At 43.0% G+C, this 19,653-nt stretch overlaps 1 protein-coding gene across 1 annotated transcript in view; it reads right to left on the reverse strand.

The window, feature by feature from the left end:
* Positions 1 to 9,077, reverse strand: part of rrbp1a (ribosome binding protein 1a) — a 47,961-nt gene extending 38,884 nt beyond the window's left edge. The window contains exon 1 of the mRNA XM_070448713.1: positions 8,845 to 9,077. The gene's annotated coding sequence lies outside the window, so the exon portion shown is untranslated. The remainder of the gene's footprint in view (positions 1 to 8,844) is intronic.
* Between the last annotated feature and the right edge of the window lie 10,576 nt (positions 9,078 to 19,653).

Raw genomic sequence — 19,653 nt, forward strand, 5'->3', positions numbered from 1 at the left:
AGCAACTGCCCCTAAAAAGCAACTTCTCCTTTTGAAAATGGCCTATGTGGCATCGATTCTAGTCAAATATTTATTCTAGTGACAAAATGGACTAAAGTGTAAATAGGTTAATTTTGATCATAAAGTCAGTCTCGTCCAAAACTAAGATTTGCGAGATAGTAAAAAAAAAAAAAGGGTTGTCACAGAATGAAGGGTTCATTTTAATCCAGCACCCAAGTAATCATCAATTCGGAGCACAGCTGCACGCGACTTGATCATAACGCCCATGGTCAATTTGATATCCCTATGGGGCTAGTTAGGGACCATCAGTAAATTACACAATGTACATGGGACAATATTTTTAAAAGTCAATAGCTCCAAATTTCAATGATTTAAAAAACCTCCAACTATGAATTGATTTTTTTTTTTATATACAAATATTGAAACTAAAAGAGTAACATGAAAATATTGTCCTGTTTACCTTGTGTAATGTATTGACGGTCCCTAACTATCCCCAGAGATGGTTTGACTTTGGATAGCCTAACCAACTTTGCCACAGTCGCTAATTGGCTTAATAATTTCGCAAACTTTTCCCACCTACGAACACACACAAGAGACACCCACATCAAACCATACCCCCAAAACCCAACGCACGTTTGAATTCAGTCATGGTCGCTAGCATTTCTTAATGAACCAAATCTAAAAACCAGGCCAAATCAAGAAGTGCAGTCGCCCTTTAAGGTTAAAAATGACATTAAAAAAACATTTTAAAATCATTTGACAAGCTTTTAAATTACATCAAATCTCAACCATTGATCTTTACATTGATGAAGCCATGGTATGCAAAATAGGTCAACTTTGAGCAGCCTTATCTCTTGAATGTTTTGATATTCAGGTACAAAGTCACTTTCTGAGCACTTCTTCAATGGGCAAACCTATAATCAGCCCAGGTGACAGACCCAGGTCTATAGTGGTCAAGTTCTTATGGTTCAAGGACAAGATGGCTGTTCTGGAGAGAGACAAGACCTTGAGAGGAATCAACATCTTCCTCAATGAGAACTTCTCTGAAGCTGTGCGTCAGAAAGAACTTATCCCAGCTATGAAAGCTGCCACAGAGCGTGGGGACATTGCTTACATCTGCTACGACAAGCTCATTGTCCACCCTCTCAAAAGTCTGGGAGGAGTGAGAGCTTCAGGCTAACATCACACACTGACACTCACAAGTGCCTGATTGTTTGGCTAATATATTGTAGTCAATGTTTTTATTTTACAAAAACATTTCTCCATATGTCTATCGGTGATAAGCTACCCAGGAAAGGGCTAAGAATAGCCGATATTAATGTAGCCTTAGAAATAAGGTTCATAAAATCAATAACTTGCTAACATCAGATAACATTCATACATTTATTTATTTAACTAGGCAAGTCAGTTAAGAACAAATTCTTATTTACAATGACGGCCTACCGAGGACCAGTGGGTTAACTGCCTTGTTCAGGGGCAGAACGACAGATTTTTACCTTGTCAGCTCAGGGATTCGATCCAGCAAACTTTGTTACTGGCCCAACGCTCTAACCACTAGGCTACCTGCCGCACGCACACGCACACATGTTTGGGATCACTTAGAAATGTCCTTGTTTAAAAAAAATTAAAACACATTTTTTGACCATTAAAATAGAATCAAATTGATCAAAAATACAGTGTAGACCTTGTTAATGTTGTAAATGACTACCACACTGCCCTAACCCATATGGACAAGAGGAATACCTATGTGAGAATGCTGTTCATCCACAACAGCTCAGCATTTAACACCATTGCACCCTCCAAACTCGTCATCAAGCTCGAGACCCTGGGTCTCGACCACGCCCTGTGCAACTGGGTACTGGAGTTCCTGACGGGCCACCCCCAGGTGGTGAGGGTAGGTAACAACATCTCCAACCCGCTGATCCTCGACACTGGTGCCCCACAAGGGTGCGTTCTGAGCCCTCTCCTGTACTCCCTGTTCACCCACGACTGCGTGGCCATGCACGCCTCCAACTCAATCATCAAGTTATCTTACCATGACACTACACTGGTAGGCTTGATTACCAGCAACGACGAGACGGCCTAGAGGGAGGTGGTGAGGGCCCTCGGAGTGTGGTGTCAGGAAAATAACCTCACACTCAACGTCAACAAAACAAAGGAGATGATTGTGGACTTCAGGAAACAGCAGAGGGAGCACCCCCCTATCCACATCGACGGGACAGTAGTAGAGAGSGTAGTAAGTTTTAAGTTCCTCGGTGTACACATCACGGACAAACTGAATTGGTCCACCCACACAGACAGCGGGGTGAAGAAGGCGCAGCAGCACCTCTACAACCTCAGGAGGCTGAAGAAATTGAGCTTGTCACCAAAAGCACTCACAAACTTCTACAAATGCACAATCGAGAGCATCCTGTTGGGCTGTATCACCGCCTGGTACAGCAACTGCTCCGCCCACAACCGTAAGGCTCTCCAGAGGGTAGTGAGGTCTGCACAACGCATCACCGGGGGCAAACTACCTGCCCTCCAGGACACCTACACCACCCGATGTCACAGGAAGACCATAAAGATCATCAAGAACAACAACCACCCGAGCCACTGCCTGTTCACCCCGCTATCATCCAGAAGGCGAGGTCAGTACAGGTGCATCAAAGCAGGGACCGAGAGACTAAAAAACAGCTTCTATCTCAAGGCCATCAGACTGTTAAACAGCCAACACTAACATTGAGTGGCTGCTGCCAACATACGGACTCAACTCCAGCCACTTTAATAATGGAAAATTGATGTAAAAAATGTGGCCTAGCCAGTCTCCAGACCTGAACCCAATAGAAAATCTTTGGAGGGAGCTGAAAGTCCGTATTGCCCAGCGACAGCCCCGAAACCTGAAGGATCTGGAGAAGGTCTGTATGGAGGAGTGGGCCAAAATCCCTGCTGCAGTGTGTGCAAACCTGGTCAAGAACTACAGGAAACGTATGATCTCTGTAATTGCAAACAAAGGTTTCTGTACCAAATATTAAGTTCTRCTTTTCTGATGTATCAAATACTTATGTCATGCAATAAAATGCAAATTAATTACTTTAAAATCATACAATGTGATTTTCTGGATTWTTGTTTTAGATTCCGTCTCTCACAGTTGAAGTGTACCTATGATATAAATTACAGACCTCTACATGCTTTGTAAGTAGGAAAACCTGCAAAATCGGCAGTGTATCAAATACTTCTTCTCCCCACTGTATGAAAAGATATTATATGATAAAGATGTGGTGCTGGTGATGTTATACACTTCTCCAATCAATGTTGAGATCTGATAATCACGGTACTCCATCTTGTTTATTTTTTTGTTTATCTGTCGGCCCCAGCCTCGAACTCAGGCCCTGTGTGTAGTTAACTGACCCCTCTATGCCCATTCATCACCATTTTACCGGTTGTAGTCTTAGCTGATTAGCTGTTGTTGTCTTACCCGTTGTTGCCTTAGCTATGTCTTCCAATTAACACCTGTGATTGCTTTATGCCTATCTCAAATATCAATATGCCTTGTATATTGTTGTTTAGGATAGTTATCATTGTTTTAGTTTATTCCGGAGCCCCGAGACCCACTCAACATGCCTCAGATACCTCCTTTGTCCCACCTCGCACACATGCGGTGACCTCACCCAGCATAACTAGGATGTCCAGAGATGCAACCTCTCTTATCTTCACAAAATGCCTGGGTTCACCTCCACTGTACCCGCACCCCACCATACCCGTCTATACATTATGGCCTGAATCTATTCTACCATGCCCAGAAATTTGCTCCTTTTATTCTCTGTCCCTAACGCACTACACGACCAGTTTTGATAACCTTTAGCCGTACCCTTATCCTAGTCCTCCTCGGGTGATGTGGAGGTTAACCCAGGCCCTGCGTGTCCCCAGACACTCTCATTTGTTGACTTCTGTGACCAAAAAAGCCTTGGTTTCATGCATGTTAACATCAGAAGCCTCCTCCCTAAGTTTGTTTTACTCATCTGCTTTAGCACACTCCGCCAWCCCTGATGTCCTTACCGTGTCTGAATCCTGGCTTAGGAAGGCCACCAAAAATTCTGAGGTTTCCATCCCCAACTACAAAATGTTCCATCAAGATAGAACTGTCAAAGTGGGATGAGTTGCAATCTACTGCAGAGATAGCTTGCAAAGTTCTGTCATACTTTCCAGGTCTATGCCCAAACAGTTTGAGCTTCTAATTTTAAAAATGATCCTCCCCAGAAATAAATCTCTCACTGTTTTAGACCCCCCTCAGCTCCCAGCTGTGCCCTGGACACCATATGTGAATTGATTGCCCCCCATCTATCTTCAGAGTTCGTTCTGTTAGGTGACCTAAACTGGGATATGCTTAACACCCCGGCAGTCCTACAATCTAAGCTAGATGCCCTCAATCTCACACAAATTATCACGGAACCCACCAGGTACAACCCAAAATACGTAAACATGCCCTCCAAATACACCTCTGCTGTTTTCAATCAGGATCTCAGTGATGGGTCCGCGGTCAAACGACCACCCCTCATCACTGTTAAACGCTCCTAAAAACACTTCTGCAAGCAGGCCTTTCTAATCGACCTGGCCCGGGTGWCCTGGAARAATATTGACCTCATCCTGTCAGTAGAGGATGCCTGGTTACTCCTTAAAAAGTACTTTCCTCACCATCTTTAATAAGCATGCCCCGTTAATTTATTTTTTAACTAAGAACAGATATAGCCCTTGGTTCACTCCAGACCTGACTGCCCTCCACCAGCACAAAAACATCCTGTGGCAGACTGCAATAGCATCGAATAGTCCCCGCGATATGCAACTGTTCAGGGAAGTCTGGAACCAATATACACAGTCAGTCAAGAAAGCAAAGGCTAGCTTTTTCAAACAGAAATTTGCATCCTGTAGCTCTAACTACAAAAAGTTCTGGGACACTGTAAAGTCCATGGAGAACAAGAGCACCTCCTCCCAGCTGCCCACTGCTCTGAGGCTAGGAAACACTGTCACCACCGATAAATCCACAATAAATCGAGAATTTCAATAAGCATTTCTCTACAGCCCCAAACTGTTATAGACCTATATCCATCCTGCACTGCCTTTCTAAAGTCTTCGAAAGCCAAGTTAAGAAACAGATCACTGACCATTTCGAATCCCACCGTACCTTCTCCGCTGTGCAATCTGGTTTCCGAGCTGGTCACGGGTGCACCTCATCCACGCTCAAGGTACTAAACGATATCATAACCACCATCGATAAAAGATTGTACTGTGCAGCCGTATTCATCGACCTGGCCAAGGCTTTCGACTCTGTCAATCACCACATTCTTATCGGCAGACTCAATAGCCTTTGTTTCTCAAATGACTGCCTCGCCTGATTCACCAACTACTTCTCAGACAGAGTTCAGTGTGTCAAATCGGAGGTCCTGTTGTCCGGACTTCTGGCAGTCTCTATGGGGAAACCACACGGTTCAATTCTCAGGCCGACTCTTTTCTCTGTATATATCAATAATATTGCTCTTGCTGCGGGTGATTCTCTGATCCACCTCTATGCAGACGACACCATTCTGTATTCATCTGGCCCTTCTTTGGACACTGTGTTAACAAACCTCCAAACGAGCTTCAATGCCATACAACACTCCTTCCGTGGCCTCCAACTGCTCTTAAAAACCTCTTGACGCTAGGGGTCAGAATTTTTTTTTTCTTAAAATATCATTCCAAGGTAAATGTACATTTTCTCTGGCCCAGATCGTAGAATATGCATATAATTTACAGATTAGGATAGAAAACACTCCAAAGTTTCCAAAACTGTCAAAATATTGTCTGTGAGTATAACAAAACGTATTCTGCAGACGAAAACATAACCCGGAAGTGATTTTTTTACTGTGTTTCCTGGCCCGTCTTTCTTCCATTTAAAGGGGTATCAACCAGATTCCATTTCCAATGGCTTCCTCAGGCTGTGACCAGGCTTTAGACATAGTTTCAGGCTTTTATTTAGAAAAATGAGCGAGATGTTTCATAAGTAGTCAGGTGTCCTCTGAATAGTTCCTGCGCGCGCGAGAGGAGCTCTCCATTTTCCTTTTGTCTCTTAAAGAATAGGTTATGGTCCGGTTGAAATATTATCGATTATGTTTGTTAAAAACAACCTGAGGATTGATTATAAAAAACATTTGACATGTTTCTACGACCATTACGGATACTTTTTGAAATTTGTCGAACGGAACACGGCTTTGGTTTTCTCAACATAATGCGCAACCCAAATAGCGTTTTTTTGTGATAGAAGTAATATTTATCGAACAAAAATAACATTTGTTGTGTAACTGGGAGTCTCGTGAGTGGAAACATACGAAGATTATCAAAGGTAAGCGATTAATTTTATTGCTTTTCTGACTTTCGTGACCATGCTAATTTGGGGCTAGCTGTTGTAGCATTGAGAGCTACACTCACAAAAGCTTGGATTTCTTTCGCTGTAAAATATATTTTCAAAATCTGACACGATAGGTGGATTAACAACAAGCTAGGCTGTGTTTTGGTATATTTCACTTGTGATTGCATGATTATAAATATTTTTTGTAATATTTTTGCATTTGGCGCCCTGCAATTCTAGCGGTTGTTTAGAAAAGTGATCCCGTAAAAGGGATCTGTAGCGCAGAGAAGTTAAGCTCTAGTAAAACTAAATGCATGCTTTTCAACCGATCGCTGCCTGCACCCGCCCGACTAGCATCACTGCTCTGGACGGTTCTGACTTAGAATATGTGGACAATTACAAATACCTAGGTGTCTGGCTAGACTGTAAACTCTCCTTCCAGACTCATATTAAACATCTCCAATCAAAAATTAAATCAAGAATCTGCTTCCTATTCCGCAACAAAGCCTACTTCACTCACACCACCAAACATACCCTTGTGAAACTGACTATCCTACCGATCCTCGACGATGTCATTTACAAAATAGCCTCCAACACTCTACTCAGCAAACTGGATGCAGTCTATCACAGTGCCATCCGTTTTGTCACCAAAGCCCCATATACCACCCACCACTGCGACCTGTATGCTCTCGTCGGCTGGCCCTCGCTACATATTTGTCGCCAGACCCACTGGTTCCAGGTCATCTATAAGTCTTTGCTAGGTAAAGCTGCGCCTTATCTCAGCTCACWGGTCACGATAACAACACCCACCCGTAGCAAACGCTCCAGCAGGTATATCTCACTGGTCATCCCCAAAGCCAACACCTCCTTTGGCCGCCTTTCCTTCCAGTTCTCTTGGCCGCCTTTCCTTCCAGTTCACTGCTGCCAATGGCTGGGACGAATTGCAAAAATCGCTGAAGCTGGAGACTTATATCTCCCTCACTAACTTTAAACATCAGCTATCCGAGCAGCTAACAGATACGCTGCAGCTGTACATAGCCAATCTGTAAATAGCCCACCCAATCTACCTTCCCTCTTCCCCATATTGTTTTCATTTACTTTTCTGCTCTTTTGCACACCAGTATYTCTACTTGCACATCATCATCTGCATATCCATCACTTCAGTGTTAATTTTGCTAAATTGTAATTACTTGCTACTTACTATGTCCTATTTATTGCCTTACCTCCTCACGCCATTTACACACTGTATATAGACTTTCTTTTTTTATATTGTGTTATTAACTGTACGCTTGTTTATTCCATGTGTAACTCTGTGTTGTTGTTTGTGTCGCACTGCTTTGCTTTATCTTGGCCAGGTTGCAGTTGTAAATGAGAACTTGTTCTCAACTAGCCTACCTGGTTAAATAAAGGTGAAATTAAAAATAAAAAAATTCTGCGCAGTGCAAGAAGAGGCGTTGGCCAATTTCATATTGTCAACCAAATACATTTGTAAAATCCTTTCGGGCTACATTCCAGCTAAACTAGGAGTGGAGAGTTAACTACCGGTACTTACAAAAAGCGTGCATCTAACAAAGAGCTACGAAAGTAAGTAAATAACCATATTAGACTTCAAGACATAAGGTAATTTTGTCAAACGCTCATTCAACATATTTACTGCTACTTTATTCAATCCTGTTTTAAAAGTCTCCCTAACAGTTTACATTCCCTGACACCAACCAGAAATGTTTCCTTGGCCAAATATTCCCAGATTTTCATAAAACAGTCACATAAGTGTTCTCTTATTTTTCTGGATCACCAAAAGAGTAGGCTACGTACACTTCAATTATCTCACGCTGTGCAGCTGGGGGAGATGTGTGTGTGCTTGGCATTATATAGTGCCAAATTCCTACTGCCCCCCCCAAAAAAAAGTTTCGGTAGGTGCCCTGGAGCCCCAAATGCGGTGGTCAGTCAGGTCCTGTATTCAGCATGTTTGTCATAAAAACGCTGTCATGTAATTTCGAAATATTTTATCATGGCATGAAATGGAAATTAAGTTGTGTCATGACTAACTGGCATCTTGTGGGAAACTGTCGTAACTAGCAAAGCTAACGCATTAGCAAGAAAGTCGAGATAGCCAGCTGAGAATTCGCAACTCCCCAAATCTATGTAACTACCGTTACACAGAGTTTATCTGCTATGTCGCTACATCACATCTCGAGTTGAGAATGATCAGCTAGGAGCTGGCTAGCTAACGTTAGCTAGGCTAGTAGGCTACAACACGTTAGTTAGCTGACTTTTTAGCCAGTTAACTTAGTTTCATTGCTAGTTTATTATTATAMAATTGCGAAGTTGTCAGCTGCTGCCTTGTAAGAATCACATGCTAAATAGTTACAGGCATCATTAGCCAAACAGCTAGTTAGTTAGTCTGACTTCCATCCATATGAAATATGGAATAAGGTTCTGATTTTTCAGAATAGTATTCTAGAGCTCTTCAGAATTCATACCTTATTTTTTATATATACCTGCTGATGTAGCTACTGTAGACCGCTTCTGGAGGCGGTTGAAGAAGCACGGATTTTGTCGTTGAATTTCTTTCAATCTGAAGTCAAATATGCAGCTATTTCCCAAAATTATCTCTTTCAGGCAGTCCGTCTGGGAATCCTCTTCCTTTAAATGGAGTCGTGGCACTTTGAGCTGGCTCGCATCGGGCCAGTGAGGGGGTTCGATTAATATCGCCCGGTCGCCCGTGTAGAGGTGTTTTGCAACGACTGAAAATTAATTGCTTTCGATTTTAAACCGGGCTGTTCCCGGCGTGAGCCAGGCGCCCGGTTCAAAACCCACGGCGAAATCGGCTCAAAACAAAAGTGACTTAATTAAGTACGTGTGTAAATTGGTAGGATTCTGTKTTTTCCCATGGAAAAGTGATTGATTTTTATTTTAAAAACGCTTTATCTGCTTTCCCAAAGATTTGTTTTTTTAAATGCAAACATTTATTTTATGTTGACAAAATGACTGAGCCGCGCACAGATTAGAGAATGGTGCTCCTCCCTCCCCGCGTTCGCCCGATGTTTGACGGCATTTGCTTAAACACCGACTCTGATTTTGTGCCCATGTCCCTGTTAGATATTGGGCTGGTGCGATTATGCTGAACAGCACGGCACCGGTCCATGGCCCGTGACGTGCCGGGCAAAAGCGGTGAGGGAGGAGCGCCTTTCTCAAATCGAACAGTAATCTGCGCAGTTCAGTCATGTTGTCATCAAGGCAGCATGGTGCATCGTCCACAAACAAATAACATTTATTTTCCATAAAATATGTTATTCATTGGGAAGGCAGATAAAGCATTTTCATCAAAATCCTTCATTACTTCTCGTGCTTAATTACGTCACTTTTGTTTTGAGCCGATTTCGCCGTGGACTTTGAATGGGGCACCTGGCTCACATCCCGGAGGCAACCCGGTCCCAAAACTAATGCAATCAATTTGTGCTAAACACGGCCACACCGCCACTACTAAACATGAATCCCATCATTAATCCACAAGATTCCTAATTGGCTAAATCTACTCAATCAATGGAACCAACGATGTCTGTAGCTCACAATGGAAAGTGTTTCTGGGAGTTGTTGTTTAAATACTCGTTGGAATTACTTGGCTTGAACGGTGAAAGCTCGTTCTTAAAACTACAACAGATGTGGAGACTAGGCACACTGGCAAGGGTGTGAGCATCACATATTATTTCCATGCCCCCTTTGTGGACACGATTTCATTCGAGAATATTCAAGGTAGCTATGCACATCTGTTTCTGGCACAGGAGGTTGGTGGCACCTTCATTGAGAAGGATGGGCTCTTGGTAATGGCTGGAGCAGAATAAGTGGTATGGTATCAAATGCCAATCCATTTGCTCTGTTTCGGCCCGTATGATGAGCCGTCTTCCCCTAAGCAGCCTCCACTGGTTTCTGGATGTCCAGAGGTGTAACATTGCAGTGCTTTGCTCTGCAACATAGGGTAGAATAGAGAATTCCAAGTCAGATATTGAATTCCATAGAGAATAGGAATATGAAACAGTCCTCTGTCTTTTGAGTAGCCTATATCTAATCAGATTAGGTCATTTTGGAGTTTGTGGTGAGTACAATAGAATAGAACTGAATAGAATAACTTTGTTTTCAGGGTGAATTGACCATGATGGTTGCCATCCCTTTTCCCAGGCAACCATGTGAAGAAAAACCGAGATCACGCAGACAGTCATCCAGAGTTACACAAGAAGTGACCATCAATCAATCAAATCTATTTTAAAAAGCCCTTTTTACATTAGCAGTTCTCACAAAGTGCTATACAGAAACCCAGCCTAAAACCCCAAACAGCAAGCAATGCAGAGGCAGAAGCACATTGTCTAGGAAAATCTCCCTAGAAGGGAGGAACCTAGGAAGAAACCTAGAGAGGAACCAGGCTCAGAGGGGGTGGCCTGTCCTCTTCTGCCTGTACCGAGTAGATAACGGTTAGGATGGTGGGGCTCTATCCGGGAGAAGGTAGCACGCCCTGTGAAGTCAGGTTAGGTCAAGGGTCTACAGCTGCAGTCGTAACAGCAACATGACAAGGTGGATTGGGTACAGGAACAGCCAGGAGTTCTGTAAAAAGTACACATACCGGTATTCAAAGAGGAGTCTGTAATTTGTTTTCTAATGATCTTTTCGTTAAAGAAAGTTCAATGTGACAACTTGATCCAAACTTTAGGTCAGAGAACCTTCCACATACGTCACATACGTCACACAAAGATAATAGATGGAAATAGATCTCTATGCTGTCAAATATGTCACTTCAGCACTACAGCCTCTGTTCAGCCATCACCTTCTAATGCGTCACAACCACACCTATCACACAAAGAAAATAGATGGAAATAGATCTCTGTGCTGTGAAGTGATGGCAGCAACCTGTGCATTCAACAGAGCTCTTACATTTCCCTTTAGGGAATACAGTATCCTCTACCTTCACCACTGACAGTGCTGTTCCAAACCATCCACTCCAGGGCCATCACAACTGCACCTGTTGGATGTGCTGAAATGTCATTGGTCGCTGTAGGCTACACACACACACTTCCTGACGTGTGCCAAAATGTAATTTTCTCCAACTGCTAGCTGCAGTCACCAGGATAACAATGTAGGCTACACACACACACTTCCTGATGTGTGCCAAAATGTAATTTTCTCACACAGCTAGCTGCAGGCACCAGGATAACACTGTTAGAAACACTGTCAGCACCGCAGTGACGTCTCTGTTTTTCGGACGTCTGCTGCTGCTGTTAGTGTGTGTGTGTGTGTTACCTTGTCAGCCTTATCTGTTAGCGAAAGAAACGCACACCTGTTTAGGCGAGGTGCTGACTAGCGGAGTAGAACACTTGAAAAATAAAATAGAGCCGCACACTCTAGGAGCTCAGATGCAATAATTTATTAACCTAATAACCAACGTTTCGACAGACAAGTTGTCTTCATCAGGGTATAATAACCTTGTCAGCCTTGCCTGTACTCAACACCTCACCTTCTCTTTCTCCTTTCCGTCCTTTCTACTGAACACAAAAGACTGCTTCTCTCAGGCGTCTATGACATATCAGCTCCTATGAGAGAAAGGTCATATTTTGGTAATGCTGTAGCCATATTCAACTCCATCTATTACAATGCTGTTGAAGCTTACATACAGGGCTGGTCCTGGACGTTCTGCCGCCCTAGGCAAGGCAAAAATCAAGACAATAAAATGTATAACCAATAGAAGTTCTTCCCTAAAAGCTGCCTGGGTGTAAACAAACATATTCTCGTTTCAAAAAGAGAAAAGCTCAATTAATAGGGACAGAACACCAAATATAATTTTTTTGTATCCCCTCGAATATTATAGGCTGCAGTTTAGCTTCAGATTGTCATAGAGATTAATCAATACATCCCCATATGGATCGGAGTCATGTCTTTGCGGGCATTTTAGAGATTGTTTTTACCATAAGGCATTGTTGCTATATACACAAAGTCATAAAACGAAGAACGGAATCCGGTCAATCCTCCAATGTTGACAAATTAATTGTTCTTGTGCACACAAAAATATTTGTTTACCAGTGACACAGTAAAAACTATAACTGCATACATAACCTAAAAAAAGGAAACGCTGAATTAATGAAAGGAAATGCTAAAAGTACTGCTTAGGATTTATTAATTTGATCCATGATTAGTGAACATACTGTATAATGATGTTAAACATKTTGATGCATGTTGGGCCCAACACCAGCCCGATACAGCATTTACAATACAGCCTACCACAGTATGTTGCTATGCAATCTGGTTTCCGAGCAAGTTATGGGTGCACCTCAGCCACACTCAAGGTCCTAAACGATATCATAACCGCCATTGATAAAAGACAATACTGTGCAGCTGTATTCATCAACCTGGCCAAGGCTTTCGACTCTGTCAATCCCCACATTCTTATCGGCAGACTCTATAGCCTTGGTTTCTCAAATGACTGCCTCGCCTGGTTCACCAACTACTTCTCAGACAGAGTTCAGTGTGTCAAATCGGAGGGCCTGTTGTCCGGACCTCTGGCCAGTCTCTATGGGGGTGCCACAGGGTTAAATTCTCAGGCAACTCTTTTCTCTCTACATCAATGATGTCGCTCTTGCTGCTGGTGATTCTCTGATCCACCTCTACGCAGACGACACCATTCTGTATACTTCTGGCCCTTTGGACACTGTGTTAACAAACCTCCAGACGAGCTTCAATGCCATACAACTCTCCTTCCGTGGCCTCCAACTGATCTTGAATACAAGTAAAACTAAATGCATGCTCTTCAACCGATCGCTGCCCTGCACCTGCCTGCACGTCTAGCATGACTACTCTGGACGGTTCTGACTTAGAATATGTGGACAACTACAAATACCTAGGTGTCTGGTTAGACTGTAAACTCTCCTTCCAGACTCACATTAAGCATCTCCAATCCAAAATTAAATCTAGAATCGGCTTCCTATTTCGCAGCAAAGCATCCTTCACTCATGCTGCCAAACATACCCTCGTAAAACTGACTATCCTACCAATCCTTGACTTCGGCGATGTCATTTACAAAATAGCCTCCAACACTCGACTCAGCAAATTGGATGCAGTCTATCACAGTGCCATCCGTTTTATCACCAAAGCTCCATATACTGCCTGTATGCGACCTGTATGCCTCTCGTTGGCTGGCCCCCGCTTCATATTTGTCGCCAAACCCACTGGCTCCAGGTCATCTATAAGGGTCTTTGCTAGGTAAAACAAATAAAATATATAATAGCTATAGTATATGTGTCAATCCATTTTAATTCAATAACTATTTGACAGCATCCATTTTGATTTAAACAAAACTTTCCATACATGTTTGCCCATGGAAGAAGTGGTCGGAAAGTGACTTTTTGGACCTGAATCCCAAAACATTCAGRAGTTTAAGGTGCTCAAAGTTGTCCATTTTGAATACCCCACCATACCATGAAACATCCATGTCTTCATCACTGGGAAAGATAAACGGTTGAGTTTGATATAATTTAAAAGCTTACAAACACTCTTCTCAAACAACTTTATTATTTCTTGAAATAAATATTTTAAATTAAAATTGTAATAAAATAAAAAAAACTTTAATGTCAATTATCTATCCGCATAGGTTGTACTGTAGCTTAGACCCTATTTCACATCGTCTGAGGATTTTGTGTTGTGCCCTCATCGGTTGAGACACAACATGCTCTTGAATAAAGCGGGGCATTTCAATCATAGAAATAACATTTATAGAATGGGCCTATCCCTTCAGACCACAGACCATTAGCTGGCACACCATTGAAATTTAAATAAAATTGACATTTTTACTACTAATTACTACCACAAAGATGACCGCCGGCCCACCCACCGTTGAATGTTATGTCTGTTGTATTATCTATATTTATATGATTTCAATAGGTTTCCTATGGAGGATTGACAGTATAATTTAAAACAACAGATATTCCCATTCAAGTCAACATTCTCTCGTGTGAACCTCCAACCATCTTTGTGGTAYCATTTGAAAGACAAAATTTCAATTTTATTCATATTTTAGTATGTTTATTAGCCAAAACATGTGTCTCAACTGATGGCGGGCACAACACAAACACCTTTGTGGTTGAATTTGTGTTTAAAATTCACTGCTCGAATGAGGGACCTTACAGACAATTGTATGTGTGGGGTACAGAGATTAGGTAGTCATTCAAAAATCATGTTAAACACTATTATTGCACACAGAGTGAGTCCATGCAATTTATTATGTGAGTTCTTAAACACATTTTTAGTCCTGAACTTATTTAGACTTGCCATCACAAAAGGGGTTGAATACTTATTGACTCACTTTTCATTTGTAATTCATTTGTAAACATTTCTCAAAACATAATTCCACTTTTACATTATGGGGTAAGTGTGTAGATCAGTGACACAAAATCTAAATTGAATCCATTTTAAATTCAGGCTGTAACACAACAACATTTAGAAAAAGTCAAGGGGTGTAAATACTTTGTGAAGGCACTCTACCCTTGACACAGACTACACTTCAGTGCTCTGTGGTGTGTGAGCCTCATGTGAAGTACTTTCAGATGCATAACCCTTAAGTGCCAACCAACTGACTAAGGGGAACACAGTTCAAGTCATGCGTGTTTCATCTTTAAGTTCAACCCAGCATGAAGGAGAGCCTGAAGCACTTTCTTTCCTGGGCCTGTACTGAGACTAAGAGTATGACCACGGACCCTGAAGCCTATGTTTTTGTGCTGCTTTGCCCTCTGGCTCCGTTTCCTCATTTTTGGCAACACCATGTGACTCATATCCAGCTCCTAAAAGTAAAACATTGGATGCGTCCCAAATGGCAGCCCACGCCCTATAAAGTTCACCACTGATGACCAGGGCCCATATGGTTCAACAGACAGTGAGAAGAGAGACATGCAGATAGGAGACAAGAACACAGCTCCATCCAAGGATAGCCAGCCAGATGCTGAGAGAACATTCCAGATTCTCCACCAACGCCATTACACTGCCATCCGTGTGTGTGTGTGTGTGTGTGTGTGTGTGTGTGTGTGTGTGTGTGTGTGTGTATACGTACGTGTGTGTGTGTGTGTGACCTATCAGCCTGCTCTGATAGCCCATGTTAATGGTTGACTCCCATCCAACGGGAGAATTCGGACAGAAACAGGGAGAGACTAGCTACCTCGACTTGTCCAATAAGAACGCCGTTTTTGTTTTCGCTTTCCGTTGCAAAATAAGAAGTTCAAGTTTCAACTTAATTTGTTCCAGAGGGCAATTGGTTTGCAGCAAAGAAGCATAAAAACAACATTGAACATATCAAATCCACAATGACAGTTTTAGGAAATACAGTGGACTACTACATCAAGTCATAGGGCTGACACCATCAATACTAATATATACAGTAGGCCTACTTCGTGTGTGCTCTAGTGAATACAGCCCTGGCTTGAACTTTTGATGTGTCCTGTTCTCTTTGGTTCTTCTCCAGTGAGGTTTTGTGTGACACACACTGGAGTTGCAGTGGTTCCAACACTCAGCCACAGGACTTACTGTAGGAGTCACTGACTCTGTAAGTCAGTAGTAGTCTACTATCACTGTTGCAGAGGTTCTTTCGAACTGTCAACCACAGCTGGCTTTAGGAAACAGGACCTAGTGGTCACTCTGACCCTGTGAGTCGGTAGTAGGAGGCTACAGTCAGGCCTGGTCAACCCAACTGGGGCGTGACTGGATAGATCGGAGTAAAGTATAAAAGTTGCCCGTAGCCACAGATCTAGGATCAGCTTACCATACCTAAATCCTAACCTTAACCATTAAGAGGAGAAACACAAAACTAACGTTAGATCAGTGTCAAGAAGAAACTATATCCTACTCCTCTGTCTCATATGAAGGACTCTGGTTACCTTCTACCTTTAACAACTGATTTAAGGTCAGCTTTCTTAACATCAACAAGAAATGCATTAGAAGTCATGACGTCTGCAGTATGGCGAAAGCTGGTGTGGCTGACTTGAGAGCCGGTTGTGTGTGTGTGTATAATTGGCCTTAACCATTATGTCACCAGTCACCTCACCGAAAGAGCCAGGGAGGGGCATTCGTACTTAAAGACATTTAAACTGCAATTACCAGAAAACAAGTTTGACATGTTTCATAACATGAGAGACAAAGAGGTAACACTTCACTATTCTTAGAATAATTTATTAAGGGTTTATAAGCGGTTCAGCCATATCTCTTATAATCCCAGAGTACTCACCAAGGCTCTATGACAGCCTTGGCAACATACTGTAGTGTATATTCCCTCCATGGAATTGCCTTTGGACGAGTTCATTGAACAGGAAGGCACAAGTCTTTATCGAATATTTTTTACATTCAAACAACTCTTCTAATTTACTCAAACATCAACATGGCCTATTAGACCACTTTCCATTGGTGCTGATAGACGTGAGTTTGAATCCAAAATCGTACCCTATTCCCTATATAGTGCACTTCTTTTGACCAGAGAGCTATGGGCCCTGCTCAAAAGTAGTGTACTACATGGGGAATAGGGTGCCATTTGGGACASAACCATCGTGAACACGATTTGTCATTCTGCAGTTGAATAGTGAGTGTTATTTGCCAGTCAGGCTGCTGTGTGGGAAATGACTGTTTGCTCTCCACATGTTACAACAATGTTTGCTCAGGAAGTCTAGGGCTCCAGAGTGGTGCAGTGGTCTAAGACACTGCATCTCAGTGCAAGAGGCATCACTGCAGTAGCTGGTTCGAAATCAGGCTGCATCACATCTGGCCATGATTGGGAGTCCCATATTGGCCCAGCGTCGTCCGGGTTTGGCTGGGGTAAGCCGTCATTGTAAATAAGAATTTGTTCTTAAATGACTTGTCTAGTTAAATAAAGGTTAAAAAATATATATTTTTAAGAAAGTCTCAGCACAGCCCTCACATTGGAGGAGGAAGAGACACGCACAAATTCCACAACCTCGAAGCACATTTCCTCCAGAGCTTATGGTTCTGTGAAGAGGAAGGTAAAACGAGCTGCAATACTAGGTGCAAGAATCTACACTGAACAAAAATATAAAACTCAACAAGTAGAAGTGTTGGTCCCATGCATCATGAGCTGAAATAAAAGATCCCAGAAATTGTCCATACTCACAAAATGCCTATTCAAATCAAATTTAATTTGTCACATGCGGTGTAGACCTTACCGTGAAATGTTTAGCTCAAACCAGATGGAATGGCGTATCGCTGCAGAATGCTGTGGTAGCCATGCTGGTTAAGTGTGCCTTGAATTATAAATAAGCACCCTCACACCATCACACCTCCTCCTCCATGCTTCACGGTGGGAACTACACATGCGGAGATCATCCGTTCATCTACTTTGCATCTCACAAAGACACGGCAGTTGCAACCAAAAATCCCCAAATTTGGAATCATCAGCCCAAAGGACTGATTTCCATGAGTCTAATGTCCATTTATTGGCACAAGCAAGTCTCATTATTATTGGTGTCCTTTAGTAGTGGTTTCTTTGCAGCAGTTCGACTATGAAGGCCTGATTCACACAGTGTCCTCTGAACAGTTGATGTTGAGATGTGACTGTTACTTGATGCATTTATTTGGGATGCAATCTGAGGTGCAATTAACTCTAACTCTAAACTTATCATTCGCAGCAGAGGTAACACTGGGTCTTCCTTTCCTGTGGCGGTCCTCATGAAAGCCAGTTTCATCATAGCGATTGATGTTTTTTGTGACTGCACTTGAAGAAATCTTAGCAGTTCTTGACATTTTCCGGATTGACTGACCGTCAGGTCTTAAAGTAATGATGGACTGTCGTTTCTTTTAGCTTGTTTGAGCTGTTCTTACCATAATATGGACTTGGTCTTTTACCAATTAGGGCTATCTTCTGTATACCAACCATACCTTGTCACAACACAACTGATTGGCTCAAAAGCATTAAGAAGGGCCTCCTGAGTGGCGCAGTGGTCTAAGGCACAGTGCTTATCGCAGTGCTAGCTGTCTCCTGAAGGGAAAAAGGTGTTGTCACAACTGTCTAGGTGTGTTTGGACCATGATAGTTCGTAGGTGATGTGGACACCAAGTAACTTGAACCTCTTGACCCGCTCCACTACAGCCCCGTCGGATTTAATGGGGGCCTGTTCAGCCCGCCTTTTCCTGTAGTCCATGATCAGCTCCTTTGTCTTGCTCACATTGACGGAGAGGTTGTTGTCCTGGCACCACACTTCCAGGTCTCTGACCTCCTCCCTATAGGCTGTCTCATCATTGTTGTGTCGTCAGCAAACTTAATGATGGTGTGAAGTCGAGTTTGGCCACGCAGTTGTGGGTGAACATGGAGAACAGGAGGGGACTAAGCACACACCCCTGAGGGGCCCCAGTGTTGAGGATCAGCGTGGCAGATGTGTTGTTACCTACCCTTACCACCTTGGGGCGGCCCGTCAGGAAGTCCAGGATCCAGTTGCAGAGGAAGGTGTTTAGTCCCAGTGTCGTTAGCTTAGTGATGAGCTTTGTGGGCACTATGGTGTTGAATGCTGAGCTGTAGTCAATGAACAGCATTCTCACAGAGGTGTTCCTTTAGTCCAGGTGGGAAAGGGCAGTGTGGAGTGAGATTGAGATTGCGTCATCTGTGGATCTGTTAGGGCGGTATGCGAATTGGAGCAGGTCTAGGGATTCCGGGATGATGTGAGCCATGACCAGCCTTTCAAAGCACTTCATGGCTACCGACGTGAGTGCTACGGGGCGGTAATCATTTAAGCAGGTTACCTTCGCTTTATTGGGCACAGGGACTATGGTGGTCTGCTTGAAACATGTAGGTATTACAGACTTGTTCAGGGAGAGGTTGAAAATGTCAGTGAATACACTTGCCAGTTGGTCCGCACCTGCTTTGAGTACTCGTTCTGGTCATCCGTCTGGCCCCGCGGCTTTGTGAATGTTGACCTGTTTAAAAGGTCTTGCTCACATCAGCTACGGAGAGCGTGATCACACAGTCGTCTGGAACAGCTGGTGCTCTCATACATGCTTCAGTGTTGCTTGCCTCAATGCGAGCATAAAAGGCATTTAGCTCATTTGGTAGGCTCGCGTCACTGGGCAGCTCGCGGCTGGGTTGCCCTTTGTAGTCCGTAATAGTTTGCAAGCCCTGCCACATCCGACGAGCGTCAGAGCCTGTGTAGTAGGATTCAATCTTAGTCCCGTATTGATGCTTTGCCTGTTTGATGGTTCGTCTATGGGTGTAGCGGGATTTCTTATAAGCATCCGGATTAGTGTCCCTCTCTTTGAAAGCGGCAGCTC

Source organism: Salvelinus sp. IW2-2015, linkage group LG18 (genome assembly GCF_002910315.2).
Source record: "Salvelinus sp. IW2-2015 linkage group LG18, ASM291031v2, whole genome shotgun sequence".
In the NCBI taxonomy this organism is placed as follows: Eukaryota; Metazoa; Chordata; class Actinopteri; order Salmoniformes; family Salmonidae; genus Salvelinus; species Salvelinus sp. IW2-2015.